Here is a 13637-nt window from a genome sequence, read left to right on the forward strand (position 1 = left end):
GGCCAAAAGATTGCTGGAATATTTACCCTTTTCAAGCTCGGGGATGAGACTGTCACATCAGCCACCCCAACACTGGCACGTAACAGTCCAGGGTAGAGTTTGAGAAATTCCTGCACCCTAAATAAAGTTTTCTGCAAATCCCACTCTTGATGCCCAATCAGGTGTGTGAATTGTGCTATTCAGTCAAGGCTGCCTTTGATTCTGAAATTTAACAATGACTTTTTAAATGTCAACTTTAACTGTCTTGTCTAAGAGACATCCAGTAAATGGGCTTATCTCATAATCATAAACTCAAACCACTGCCATGTCTCTTGAATGCCAAAACCACCAGCTTCCCCTGATAGCTTATAGGATGTATCGTCAGTGTTCTAGGTACAGAGAATATCATGTAGAAGGGGCTCTATAAATGTGTCAGACAAAACAGAGTGATCAGGGATGGTGAGCTGGTAATGGAAGATGATAGAAAAGCAGAGCTGCTCAATGCCTACTTTGCTTCAGTCTTCACACACAAAAATAATGTGCCCAGACAACCAATGATCTTATCATAGACAATAAAGGGGAAGGGATGCAGATTAGGATAAGCAAAGAACATGTCGAAGGTCTTCTGACTAGTTTGAATGTATTATAGTCAGCAGGGCCTGATGGTATTCACTCCAAGAAGCTGAAGGAATTAATTGATTTAGTTGGGGATTGGTCCTGCTTTGAGTAGGGGTGGACTAGATGACCTCCTGAGGTCCCTTCCAACCCCGATATTCTATGATTCTATGATTCTATAAACTGAAGAACTCTTGGAGCTGCTTGCAATAATATCTGCAAATTCTTCTTTGAGTGATCATAGCATCATAGAATATCAGGGTTGGAAGGGACCTCAGGAGGTCATCTAGTCCAACCTCCTGCTCAAAGCAGGACCGATCCCCAATTAAATCATCCCAGCCAGGGCTTTGTCAAGCCTGACCTTAAAAACTTCTAAGGAAGGAGATTCTACCACCTCCCTAGGTAACGCATTCCAGTGTTTCACCACCCTCCTAGTGAAAAAGTTTTTCCTAATATGCAACCTAAATCTCCCCCACTGCAACTTGAGACCATTACCCCTTGTTCTGTCAACTGCTACCACTGAGAACAGTCTAGAGCCATCCTCTCTGGAACCCCCTTTCAGGTAGTTGAAAGCAGCTATCAAATCCCCCCTCATTCTTCTCTTCCATAGACTAAATATCCCCAGTTCCCTCAGCCTCCCTCATAAGTCATGTGTTCCAGTCCCCTAATCATTTTTGTTGCCCTCCGCTGGATTCTTTCCAATGTTTCCACATCCTTCTTGTAGTGTGGGGCCCAAAACTGGACACAGTACTCCAGGTGAGGCCTCACATCCCTCAATCTGCTGGCAATGCCCCTACTTATACAGCCAAAAACGCCATTGGCCTTCTTGGCAACAAGGGCACACTGTTGACTCATATCCAACTTCTCGTCCACTGTAACCCCTCGGTCCTTTTCTGCAGAACTGCTGCCTAGCCATGTGGTCCCTAGTCTGTAGCAGTGCATTGGATTCTTCCGTCCTAAGTGCAGGACTCTGCACTTGTCCTTGTTGAACCTCATCAGATTTCTTTTGGCCCAATCCTCCAATTTGTCTAGGTCCCTCTGTATCCTATCCCTACCCTCCAGCGTATCTACCTCTCCTCCCAGTTTAGTGTCATCCGCAAACTTGCTGAGAGTGCAATCCACACTATCCTCCAGATCATTTATGAAGATATTGAACAAAACCGGCCCCAGAACCGACCCTTGGGGCACTCCACTTGATACCGGCTGCCAACTAGACATGGAGCCATTGATCACTACCCCTTGAGCCCGACAATCTAGCCAGCTTTCTATCCACCTTATAGTCCATTCATCCAGCCCATACTTCTTTAACTTACTGGCAAGAATACTGTGGGAGACAGTGTCAAAAGCTTTGCTAAAGTCAAGGAACAACATGTCCACTGCTTTCCCTTCATCCACAGAGCCAGTTATCTCATCATAGAAGGCAATTAGATTAGTCAGGCATGACTTGCCCTTGGTGAATCCATGCTGACTGTTCCTGATCACTTTCCTCTCCTCTAAGTGGTTCAGAATTGATTCCTTGAGGACCTGCTCCATGATTTTTCCAGGGACTGAGGTGAGGCTGACTGGCCTGTAGTTCCCAGGATCCTCCTTCTTCCCTTTTTTAAAGATTGGCACTACATTAGCCTTTTTCCAGTCGTCTGGGACCTCCCCTGATCGCCATGAGTTTTCAAAGATAATAGTCAATGGCTCTGCAATCACATCTGCCAACTCCTTTAGCACTCTCGGATGCAACGCATCTGGCCCCATGGACCTGTGCATGTCCAGCTTTTCTAAATAGTCCCGAACCACTTCTTTCTCCACAGAGGGCTGGTCACCTCCTCCCCATGCTGTGCTGCCCAGTGCAGCCATCTGGGAGCTGACCTTGTTCGTGAATGGACAAGTGCAGGGTCCTGCACTTAGGATGGAAGAATCCAGTGCACCGCTACAAACTAGGGACCAAATGGCTCGGCAGCAGTTCTGCAGAAAAGGACCTAGGGGTTACAGTGGACGAGAAGTTGGATATGAGTCAACAGTGTGCCCTTGTTGCCAAGAAGGCCAATGGCATTTGGGATGTACAAGTAGGGGCATTGCCAGCAGATCGAGGGACGTGATCATTCCCCTCTATTCAACATTGGTGAGGCCGCATCTGGAGTACTGTGTCCAGTTTTGGGCCCCACACTACAAGAAGGATGTGGAAAATTTAGAAAGAGTCCAGCGGAGGGCAACAAAAATGATTAGGGGACTGGAACACATGACCTACGAGGAGAGGCTGAGGGAACTGGGGATGTTTAGTCTTCAGAAGAGAAGAATGAGGGGGGATTTGATAGCTGCTTTCAACTACCTGAAAGGGGGTTCCAAAGAGGATGGCTCTAGACTGTTCTCAGTGGTAGCAGATGGCAGAACAAGGAGTAATGGTCTCAAGTTGCAGTGGGGGAGATTTAGGTTGGATATCAGGAAAAACTTTTTAACTAGGAGGGTGGTGAAACACTGGAATGCGTTACCTAGGGAGGTGGTGGAATCTCCTTCCCTAGAAGTTTTTAAGGTCAGGCTTGACAAAGCCCTGGCTGGGATGATTTAGTCGGGGATCGGTCCTGCTTTGAGCAGGGGGTTGGACTAGATGACCTCCTGAGGTCCCTTCCAACCCTGATATTCTATGATTCTAAGACAGAGGCAAAAAAAGCATTGAGTACATTAGCTTTTTCCACATCCTCTGTCACTAGGTTGCCTCCCTCATTCAGTAAGGGGCCCACACTTTCCTTGGCTTTCTTCTTGTTGCTAACATACCTGAAGAAACCCTTCTTGTTACTCTTAACATCTCTTGCTAGTTGCACCTCCAGGTGTGATTTGGCCTTCCTGATTTCACTCCTGCATGCCCGAGTAATATTTTTATACTCATCCCTGGTCATTTGCCGAATCTTCCACTTCTTGTAAGCTTCTTTTTTGTATTTAAGATCAGCAAGGATTTCACTGTTAAGTCAAGTTGGTTGCCTGCCATATTTACTATTCTTTCTGCACATTGGGATGGTTTGTCCCTGTAACCTCAATAAGGATTCTTTAAAATACAGCCAGCTCTCCTGAACTCCTTTCCCCCTCATGTTATTCTCCCAGGGGATCTTGCCCATAGGTATCCTGAGGGAGTCGAAGTCTGCTTTTCTGAAGTCCAGGGTCCGTATTCTGCTGCTTTCCTTTCTTCCTTGTGTCAGGATCCTGAACTCAACCATCTCATGGTCACTGCCTCTCAGGTTCCCATCCACTTTTGCTTCCCCTACTAATTCTTCCCAGTTTGTGAGCAGCAGGTCAAGAAGAGCTCTGCCCCTAGTTGGTTCCTCCAGCACTTGCACCAGGAAATTGTCCCCTGCATTTTCCAAAGACTTCCTTGATTGTCTATGCACTGCTGTATTGCTCTCCCAGCAGATATCAGGATGATTGAAGTCTCCCATGAGAACCAGGGTGTGTGATCTAGTAACTTCTGCGAGTTGCCGGAAGAAAGCCTCGTCCACCTCATCCCCCTGGTCCGGTGGTCTATAGTAGAATCCCACCAGGAGTCCCCATGAGGAGAGAGTCCCCGACCACCACCACCCGCCTCCTTCTCTTGGGAGCGGTGGTCGTGGAACCCCCAACCCTAGGACAGGGCATCTCATGCCTTCCAGTCGGCGGAGTCTCCTTCTGCTCCCTTCCCTCAGACGTATCATCTGGTCCACTCTCCGCATTAGTACCTGTGGAGAGAACGTGAAAACGGTTACTTACCTGTATCTGCGTTGCTGGTACATGGACGTTCCCCTTTTTTTTTCTGGAGGTCACATGATGCCAAATTTCTTCACCATCCTCCTGTCCCCGATGTGCAGCCTGCTCTGAATCTTCAGAACCTTGTGCCCATAGAAGCATATCCTGACATCTGTCCAGGAAATCTTCAGTTTCTCTTCTGCAACACAGGGTCGATACCTGTTGCTCCAGACCTTCATAGAATCATAGAATATCAGGGTTGGAAGGGACCTCAGGAGGTCATCTAGTCCAACCCCCTGCTCAAAGCAGGACCAATCCCCAATTAAATCATCCCAGCCAGGGCTTTGTCAAGCCTGACCTTAAAAACTTCTAAGGAAGGAGATTCTACCACCTCCCTAGGTAACGCATTCCAGTGTTTCACCACCCTCCTAGTGAAAAAGTTTTTCCTAATATCCAACCTAAACCTCCCCCACTGCAACTTGAGACCATTACTCCTTGTCCTGTCCTCTTCTACCACTGAGAATAGTCTAGAACCATCCTCTCTGGAACCACCTCTCAGGTAGTTGAATGCAGCTATCAAATCCCCCCTCATTCTTCTCTTCTGCAGACTAAACAATCCCAGTTCCCTCAGCCTCTCCTCATAAGTCATGTGTTCCAGACCCCTAATCATTTTTGTTGCCCTTCGCTGGACTATCTCCAATTTATCCATATCCTTCTTGTAGTGTGGGGCCCAAAACTGGACACAGTACTCCAGATGAGGCCTCACCAATGGCGAATAGAGGGGGACGATCACGTCCCTCGATCTGCTGGCTATAACCCTACTTATACATCCCAAAATGCCATTGGCCTTCTTGGCAACAAGGGCACACTGCTGACTCATTTCCAGCTTCTCGTCCACTGTCACCCCTAGGTCCTTTTCTGCAGAACTGCTGCCTAGCCATTCGGTCCCTAGTCTGTAGCTGTGCATTGGGTTCTTCCGTCCTAAGTGCAGAGTCCTGCACTTATCCTTATTGAACCTCATCAGATTTCTTTTGGCCCAATCCTCCAATTTGTCTAGGTCCCTCTGTATCCTATCCCTGCCCTCCAGTGTATCTACCACTCCTCCCAGTTTAGTATCATCCGCAAATTTGCTGAGAGTGCAATCCACACCATCCTCCAGATCATTTATGAAGATATTGAACAAAACCGGCCCCAGGACCGACCCCTGGGGCACTCCACTTGACACCGGCTGCCAACTAGACATGGAGCCATTGATCACTACCTGTTGAGCCTGACAATCTAACCAACTTTCTACCCACCTTATAGTGCATTCATCCAGCCCATACTTTAACTTGCTAACAAGAATACTGTGGGAGACCATGTCAAAAGCTTTGCTAAAGTCAAGAAACAATACATCCACTGCTTTCCCTTCATCCACAGAACCAGTAATCTCATCATAGAAGGCGATTAGATTAGTCAGGCATGACCTTCCCTTGGTGAATCCATGCTGACTGTTCCTGATCACTTTCCTCTCATGTAAGTGCTTCAGGATTGATTCTTTGAGGACCTGCTCCATGATTTTTCCGGGGACTGAGGTGAGGCTGACTGGCCTGTAGTTCCCAGGATCCTCCTTCTTCCCTTTTTTAAAGATTGGCACTACATTAGCCTTTTTCCAGTCATCCGGGACTTCCCCCGTTCACCACTAGTTTTCAAAGATAATGGCCAATGGCTCTGCAATCACAGCCGCCAATTCCTTTAGCACTCTCGGAGGCAACTCATCCGGCCCCATGGACTTGTGCACGTCCAGCTTTTCTAAATAGTCCCTAACCACCTCTTTTCTCCACAGAGGGCTGGCCATCTATTCCCCATGTTGTGATGCCCAGCGCAGCCGTCTGGGAGCTGACCTTGTTCGTGAAGACAGAGGCAAAAAAAGCATTGAGTACATTAGCTTTTTCCACATCCTCTGTCACTAGGTTGCCTCCCTCATTCATTAAGAGGCCCACACTTTCCGTGGCTTTCTTCTTGTTGCCAACATACCTGAAGAAACCCTTCTTGTTACTCTTGACATCTCTCGCTAGCTGCAGCTCCAGGTGCGATTTGGCCCTCCTGATTTCATTCCTACATGCCCGAGCAATATTTTTATACTCTTCCCTGGTCATATGTCCAACCTTCCACTTCTTGTAAGCTTCTTTTTTATGTTTAAGATCCGCTAGGATTTCACTGTTAAGTCAAGCTGGTTGCCTGCCATATTTACTATTCTTTCTGCACATTGGGATGGTTTGTCCCTGTAACCTCAATAAGGATTCTTTAAAATACAGCCAGCTCTCCTGGACTCCTTTCCCCTTCATGTTAGTCCCCCAGGGGATCCTACCCATCCGTTCCCTGAGGGCATCGATGTCTGCTTTTCCTGAAGTTTTTAAGGTCAGGCTTGACAAAGTCCTGGCTGGGATGATTTAACTGGGAATTGGTCCTGCTTCGAGCAGGGTGTTGGACTAGATGACCTTCAGGGGTCCCTTCCAACCCTGATATTCTATGATTCTATGACTCTATGACTCTAAGTCCAGGGTCCGTATTCTGCTGCTTACCTTTCTTCCCTGTGTCAGGATCCTGAACTGAACCAACTCATGGTCACCGCCTCCCAGGTTCCCATCCACTTTTGCTTCCCCCACTAATTCTACCCGGTTTGTGAGCAGCCGGTCAAGAAAAGCTCCCCCCCAGTTGGCTCCTCTAGCTCTTGCACCAGAAAATTGTTCCCTACGCTTTCCAAAAACTTCCTGGATTGTCTATGCACCTTGAACCTTCTCTTCCAATATGGAGACCAGCTTGCACTTTGTACCGACAAAGTCGCTTCTGTCCTGTGGAAGAAAGACAAACATGGCACATCCAGTGCAGGTCACAACAGCTGAACGCTCCCCATCCATATTACCTTCCTTCTACGAGCTTCCTCAGGAGTTGTAGTAACTACTCAGAGAAGCCGGCCAGATGTAAGCCTCAGTGGGCTCTCCCCGGGTGAACTCCCAGGCAAACTCCTTCTGTTCGCTGCTCAGCTGGTTCACAGCTGACTGGCTTTTTATACAGTCAGGCCCACTTAAGGGTCACCTGGAACAAACCACTCCCAGTTCCCGCCCTTTTCAAACAACCAATCAAGCACACGGTCAAACTGTCCTCACAACAAACACTCAGATACACTCAGATGTCCCCTTGGGTGCTCCACTGTAGGTGTGATCGCGCCTTTGCATCTGGAGTCAGAGATCTTCAATAGCAGTGCCTGTCAGACCGCACATGCACACCTCCCCTCTCTCGCGCTATGCACGTGTCTTATATATAGCGCCGTGTGGTCTGACGACCCCCAGTTCCTTCTCTACCACCTGAACTCTGGAACAGAACACTTAGCAGAGCTCACATTGTTATTTAGAGAGTATCTTACCTGTTTTTCTTCTCATAGTTTTTAGTTCCTTACTTTCCCTTTTCTGTTTCTTCCTCCTAAAACAAAAAAAATTATTAGTTCGTTCTCCTGTTTTCCCTCCCTCCCCCTCAGGGAAGCTACACTCTCATCCTTATGCCTGGTTCACCCGGGTGTAAGCGGTGTGTCTTGTGTGGAGCCGCCTTCTCTATAATGGACAGCCACGCAAAGTGTGTCTGCTGCCTAGAAGAGGGACACATTCTTCAGAAGTGTTCCCATTGCCTGGGTTTGAAACTGAGAGCCAAAAAGAACATGGACCTTAAACTCAAATTAATTCTAGGGCTCTCAAGTGATTAAAAAAATTAATAATGATTAATCGTGCTGTTAAACAATAATAGAATACCATTTTATAAATATTTTGGATGTTTTCTACATTTTCAAATATATTGATTTCAATTACAACACAGAATACAAAGTCTACAGTGATCACTTTATATTATAAATATGTGCACAGTAAAAATAAAATAATTAGTATTTTTCAATTCATTTAAAGAGATTGCACTACAGAACTTGTATTATCATTACTTAGAACTTAGAAATGTAGAGTTATGTACCAAAAATAACTGCATTCAAAAATAAAACAATATAAACCTTTAGAGCTTACAAGTCCACTCAGTCCTACTTCTTGTTCAGCCAATCTCTCAGACAAACAAGTTTGTTTACATTTGCAGGAGATAATGCTGCCTGCTTCTTGTTTACCATGTCATCTGAAAGTGAGAACAGGTGTTTGCATGGCATTGTTGTTTATGATTATGGAACAGGTGCATACACCACTGCATCAATCTGTCAGCACATATACCTGTCAGGTATTCACAATGTATTGGCAGACAATTTTAGCAGACACTTCTCCCCAGAACATGAGTGAGAGATTCAGAAGTCAGTGAGTCACTTTATCTTCCATAAGTGTGGGATATTTTGTTCCAGAGAGGGTCAGAGTCCAGGTTCTCTGGCAGATGCACTCCTGATCTCTTTGTCACAAAATGATGCATGCCTGTGCACTGATCCCATTACTTCCCAGAGTATTACAAAAGATCAAACAGGACAAAGCACTAGTTATCCTAGTGGCCCTTGTGTGACTGAGATAGTATTGGTTCCCAGAACATTTTCATTTGTTCACTTGACCTCTGATGCCAGATGTCCTGTCTCAGAATGAGGGAAGGGATTCATCATCCCTAATCTGTCCTCCCTCCACCTGACTGCTTGGTTTTTGGGTGGATGTCAGAACTAGAAAGAATGTAGAATCATAGAGTCAGAGGAATGTGGGGCTTGAAGGGATCTCAAGGGGTCATCTAGTCATGTGAGACTGTGTCAAAAGCCTCATTAAAATCAAGATATATCAGATCTACTGCTTCCTGCCCAATCCACTAGGCCAGCAACGCTGTCGAAGAAGAAAATTAGGTTGGCTTGTCATGTTTTAGCAGGAGTGTTGTAAGCAAGACATGAGAAGTAATTCTGCTCTGCACTGATTAGGCCTCAACTGGAGTATTGTGTCCAGTTCTGGGCACCGCATTTTAGGAAAGATGTGGACAAATTGGAGAAAGTCCAGAGAAGAGCAACAAAAATGATTAAAGGTCTAGAAAATATGACCTATGAGGAAAGATTGAAAAAACTGGGTTTGTTAAGTCTGGAGAAAAGGCTCAGAGGGGACATAACAGTTTTCAAGTACATAAAAGGTTGTTACAATGAGGGAGAAAAATTGTTCTCCTCAACCTCTGAGGGTAGAACAAGAAGCAATGAGCTTAAATTGCAGCAAGGACAGTGTAGGTTGGACATTAGGAAAAAATTCCTAACTGTCAGGGTAGTAAAGCACAGAAATCAATTCCCTAGGGAGGTTATGGAATCTCCATCATTGGAGATTAAGAGCAGGTTAGACAAACACCTGTCAGGAATAGTCTACATAATATTTAGTCCTGCCACAAGTGCAGGGAATTGGATTAGATGACCTCTTGAGGTCCCTTTCAGTCCTACAAATCTATGATTCTGTGATTTATTCTTGATGAATCCTTGATGGCTATTACTTATCACCTATTGCCTTGAAGTTAGGCTGACTAGTTTATAATTCCCTCAGTTCTCTTTGTTTCTCTTTTTAAAGATTGGTACTATGTTTGCCCTTCTTTAGTCCTCTGGGACCTCACCCATCCTGTATGAGTTATCAAAGATAATGCTAATGGTTCAGCGATTGCTTCAGCTAGTTCCTTAAGTACTCTAGGATGAATTTCATCAGGCCCTACAAACCTGAATACATCTAACTTACCTTAGTTTATATCTGCAAAGAGCATATTATCTTGATAAACAGTAGAAAGGATCCATAAGAAAAATGTACAGTTTAAAGTGGAAAAGATTTGTTTCTTGGTGTGACCATCGTGAACTTCTTCCATTACAATATCAACTACCTGACATTTTAGGCTATATACTTTCACTGAAGAACTCTGTCTCTCACTCTGTTTTCTCAGGGTACTCTTGGTGGTCACTAGTGCCTTCTACCCATATATAGTCATTCTTCAGTATTTTCCCACCCTACCACATCTAGATTTCTAAGGGTATTTCCACTTGTTGTAGAACATACACCAGCATCGGACCTTCCTATACTATTAACAGATCTTACAGCATCAGCCTTCAAACCACTGGCTTCATGTCCTTTCCTTCACCTATCAGTGAATACTCTCTTTCTTATAGCAACAATATCAGCAAGAAAAGTGGGAGGGTTAAGAGTTCTTATGATTGACCATCCTTATATAGATTTTCTCCAAGACAACATCTCCCTCAGGCCACACCCTAAGTTCATATCCAAGATTGTGTCTGAATTCCATCTAAATCATATTATCCTTTTACCCGGATTGTCTGAATCCTCACACTAATAGGGATGAGGCCAAGTTATATACTTTAGACGTTTGGAGAGCTTTAGCCCTTTACCTCCAGAGAACAAAACAATTTAGATCCTCCCTGAGACTTAGTTTCATTCACTGAGAGAATGAAAGGTTCTCCGATTCTACCCAAAGACTGTCAAAATGGATTTTGAATTGTATTATCTATCTTGTGTTATGAGTTAGCCAAACTTGATCCACCAACCAGTGTTAGAGCTCATTTGACAAGGGCCCAAGCATCCTCAATAGCCTCTCATAAGAATGTTCTCATAGTTAAACTCTGTAAGGCTATCCTGTGGGACTCTATACAGACTTTAAGAAGATGGTATGCGTTGGTGGAGGCATCTAGGCCAAATGCTTCTTTTGTTAGGGCAGTTCTTCAGTCTGTTCTTAGAACCCCAATAAATCACCACCATAGTTAGATTACTGCTGGGAAGTCACCTGAAGTGGAATACACATAGGGACAAGCATTTGAAGAAGATAGAAAAGTTACTTCTCTGGACAGTAATTGAAGTTCTTAGAGATGTGTTTTCCCTATGTATATCCATGACTGTCCTTCTTCCCCTGTGTTTTCAAGTCCCTTGTATCTGCATACCAAAAGAGCTTCAACTAAAGGTTGAGGACCTACCTTTCAATAAGGACAAACTCTTTCGTCCTACACACCATAAAGAACTCTTGGGCGACCCTGTGTATACTTGGCATATATACACCACCCCCAAAAAGGAAGCGGTATCAACCATACCAAAGAAACAGGGATACTCAATACACCCACCCTCAATCCAGACCTTACAAGGCGGCCAGACACAGAAATAGACCACCTTGACAACGCCAGACACAATTACAACAAGCGGCATCACAACCATCAGGAAACAAACCACAGTTTTGAAGGCTTGGTCGAGGATCTGAACAACCTCCCCTTTACACCAGCACCTACCTGCCTATTTGGTCACTGTCTACAGCATTTTTACCAAGCTTGGGAGCATATTACACAAGACCATTGGGTCTTAGAAATAGTTCAGTCGGGCTATTCCATCCCTTTTACTTCTTGCTCCCCTACCCCCTATCTCTGCAGGGACCCTTCGCATGAGCACCTTTAAAGACAGGAAGTAGATTGTCATCTACAGCTGGGTGCCGTGGAACCAGTACCCACACAATACAGAGGGAAGGGTTTTTATTCCCACTGTTTCCTAACCCAGAAGAAAAGTGGTGGATGGTGACCGATACTAGACCTACAAAAACTCAACAAATTTGTACACTTCCAAAAATTCAAGATGGTCACCTTAGGCACAATAATCCCAGCTCTGGAACAGGGGGACTGGTTTTGAGCCCTCGACCTACAAGATACATATTTCCACATCTCAATACATCCAACTCACAGACTATTCCTCCTATTCACAGTGGAACATGACCACTTCCAATACAGAATGCTCCTGTTCAGACTGTCTACTGCACCGAGGGTGTTCTCCAAAACTCACAGCCCACCTGCACAAACAAGGAATCATAATTTTCCCATACCTAGACGATTGCCTTATCAAAGGACATTCATACACAGAGACAGAAACAATCACATGACTGACTGTCAACCTCTTCAAAGACTGGGGTTGCAAATAAACTTTCAGAAGTCCACATTGACACCCACACAACAACTGGAATTCATCGGGGCACACCTGGACTCAATTCAAGCCAGAGCCTCACTACCTCATGCCAGATTCCTAGCCATCAAACATCTCATAGACACCATCTCCATCTGTCCATGAATCAAGGCAGATTACACATGTGGTGTCTTCAGGGCTGGCTGCGTTCAGTATACAAACCCACCAAACATAGCCTCAACATTATGGTAACACCACCGACCAAGGTTTAGCATCCCTACAATGGTGGAAAAGACCAGAGAACATCTGCGTAGATGTTCCCTTTCACCACAGACCTCCTTCAGTCATGATCACAACAGATGCCTCCCTACTGGGCTGAGGGGCACACCTTGACTACCACATGACACAAGGCAGGTGGTCGACATCAGAAGCGGGCCTTCACATAAATTTGCTAGAACTCAGAGCAGTAAGATATGCCTGTCTTCACTTCCTACCGCTCATAAGAAACAAATCAATTTGCGTGATGACAATGTCACATGCATATTCTACATCAACGGACAAGGTGGGGGGCTGATCCCACTCCCTAGGCTTTGAAGCCATGAGACTATGGAACTGGTGTATCCAGCAGGACATTGACATCTCAGCTTCTTACCTATCAGGATGCTAGAACACAGCTGCCGACACGCTAAGCAGATGGTTCTCACAGGAGCACGCATAGGAACTGAACCCTACGGTCTTCAACAGATAATCTATCAATGGGTTACTGCACAGGGTGAGTAACCCTCTCTTCTGCTTTACCAAGCCCTCCTTGGAACCAAAACAGGACGGGCGTCCCAAGATGGTTCTCCATACAGGGGTTATCAAAAGCCACTATCAGATCATAGACACTGAGACTACCTAAGAAGGCCCTGGCATCAAGCGGTCATTAGCACTGATGCTCTGGATTGCTGTGTAAAAGTCACGGTCCTGGCTTAGAACTGGAAGCTAATCAAAATTGGAGGTTGGTAGCCCAGAACCCAGCAATAGTCTAATAAAATTCTCTTCTATGAGGCTCTGTCCACATATGGGTCAGTCAGAGCTTTGAGGCCCTGAAACCACATCTGTGCTTGGCTGCTAGTACTAATTTTTACAGCCCCCCAGATTTGTGCTGGATCTTGGCTTTACAGATCCAGTTTTTCAGAAGTGGAACCAGAGGCCAGAGAGCCAGTCTAGGCACACAGCCAGACTTTTTAGATCAACCTAGACAGACCCAAGCCTCTTGACAGACGGAGGGATCTTGATGGTGAGTGGATGCTTAAGTCAATGCTGGATTTACAGATGGCCAGACTTAATCAACTAGGGCTGAAGAGCCTCTCCCACTGCGTGGGCACTGAGTCAGCCCTCCAGTATCTGCAGGACAATCCTTTCAGTCGATGCTGAGCTTGCCCAGTGCCAGCCATTGAC

At 45.5% G+C, this 13637-nt stretch overlaps 1 protein-coding gene across 1 annotated transcript in view; it reads left to right on the forward strand.

Moving 5' to 3' along the window:
- IQANK1 (IQ motif and ankyrin repeat containing 1) overlaps window positions 1–13637 on the forward strand; it is an 88692-nt gene that overhangs the window by 71219 nt on the left and 3836 nt on the right. The window lies entirely within an intron of this gene.

This window comes from Eretmochelys imbricata, chromosome 2 (assembly GCF_965152235.1).
Source record: "Eretmochelys imbricata isolate rEreImb1 chromosome 2, rEreImb1.hap1, whole genome shotgun sequence".
Classification (NCBI taxonomy): Eukaryota; Metazoa; Chordata; order Testudines; family Cheloniidae; genus Eretmochelys; species Eretmochelys imbricata.